The sequence below is a fragment of the Sebastes fasciatus genome, chromosome 1, assembly GCF_043250625.1.
Source record: "Sebastes fasciatus isolate fSebFas1 chromosome 1, fSebFas1.pri, whole genome shotgun sequence".
Classification (NCBI taxonomy): domain Eukaryota; kingdom Metazoa; phylum Chordata; class Actinopteri; order Perciformes; family Sebastidae; genus Sebastes; species Sebastes fasciatus.
In genome coordinates this window covers 46,625,171-46,627,032 of record NC_133795.1, presented here as the reverse complement: position 1 = coordinate 46,627,032, position 1,862 = coordinate 46,625,171, and positions in this window count along the sequence as shown.

The following is a 1,862-nucleotide window of genomic DNA, read 5'->3' as shown; positions in this document are numbered from 1 at the left end:
CACTACGTGCTCAGGTACACCGTTCACTACCTGCTCAGGTACACCGTTCACTACCTGCTCAGGTACACCGTTCACTACCTGCCCAAGTACACCGTTCACTACCTGCCCAAGTACACTGTTCACTACCTGCCCAAGTACACTGTTCACTACATGCTCAGGTGCACCGTTCACTACATGCTCAGGTGCACCGTTCACTACCTGCCCAAGTACACCGTTCACTACCTGCCCAAGTACACTGTTCACTACCTGCCCAAGTACACTGTTCACTACATGCTCAGGTGCACCGTTCACTACCTGCCCAAGTACACCGTTCACTACCTGCCCAAGTACACTGTTCACTACCTGCCCAAGTACACTGTTCACTACATGCTCAGGTACACCGTTCACTACCACTACCTGCCCAAGTACACTGTTCACTACCTGCCCAAGTACACCGTTCACTACATGCTCAGGTGCACCGTTCACTACCTGCCCAAGTACACTGTTCACTACCTGCCCAAGTACACTGTTCACTACATGCTCAGGTACACCGTTCACTACCACTACCTGCCCAAGTACACTGTTCACTACCTGCCCAAGTACACTGTTCACTACATGCTCAGGTACACCGTTCACTATCTGCCCAAGTACACTGTTCACTACCTGCCCAAGTACACTGTTCACTACATGCTCAGGTACACCGTTCACTACCTGCCCAAGTACACCGTTCACTACCTGCCCAAGTACACTGTTCACTACGTGCTCAGGTACACCGTTCACTACCTGCTCAGGTACACCGTTCACTACCTGCTCAGGTACACCGTTCACTACCTGCTCAGGTACACCGTTCACTACCTGCTCAGGTACTCTGTTCACTACGTGCTCAGGTACACCGTTCACTACCTGCTCAGGTACACCGTTCACTACCTGCTCAGGTACTCTGTTCACTACGTGCTCAGGTACACCGTTCACTACCTGCTCAGGTACTCTGTTCACTACGTGCTCAGGTACACCGTTCACTACCTGCTCAGGTACACCGTTCACTACCTGCTCAGGTACACCGTTCACTACCTGCCCAAGTACACCGTTCACTACCTGCCCAAGTACACCGTTCACTACCTGCCCAAGTACACTGTTCACTACGTGCTCAGGTACACCGTTCACTACCTGCTCAGGTACACCGTTCACTACCTGCCCAAGTACACCGTTCACTACCTGCCCAAGTACACCGTTCACTACCTGCCCAAGTACACTGTTCACTACCTACTCAGGTACACCGTTCACTACCTGCTCAGGTACACCGTTCACTACCTGCTCAGGTACACCGTTCACTACCTGCTCAGGTACTCTGTTCACTACGTGCTCAGGTACACCGTTCACTACCTGCTCAGGTACACCGTTCACTACCTGCTCAGGTACTCTGAACCGACCTTCATCACACTGAAACAACAACCCCTTAGAATACCTTTAATTAATCCTTAGTTTACTTAACTCAAATTAGTGCTCAGGGATTCTTTATTTCTCCTTAAATGTGAAAAGATAAAAACATTAAAACGTCTTTATTTCAAATTAACATAATTAATTCATTAGTTATATCTGCCAGGTTTCTTGTAATTTACATATTAATTATAAATATTTGAGATTAACATATTTTTAAAGGGAACGTCGTGTTTAGCTGCTGATTGAGACTTTCAATTATTATTCACATATTTCACATTTAAACCTCTAACCCATCATAACATCAAATAATTCATATAGATGTCAAATGTATTTCTACGACTAGTACTACATAATATTATACTACGATGTAGACGGTCACATTTGTCTCTTGTTGTGTCCTCTCTTTGCTGCTGATGTGACGTCTCTTTGTCAATATTTGAACT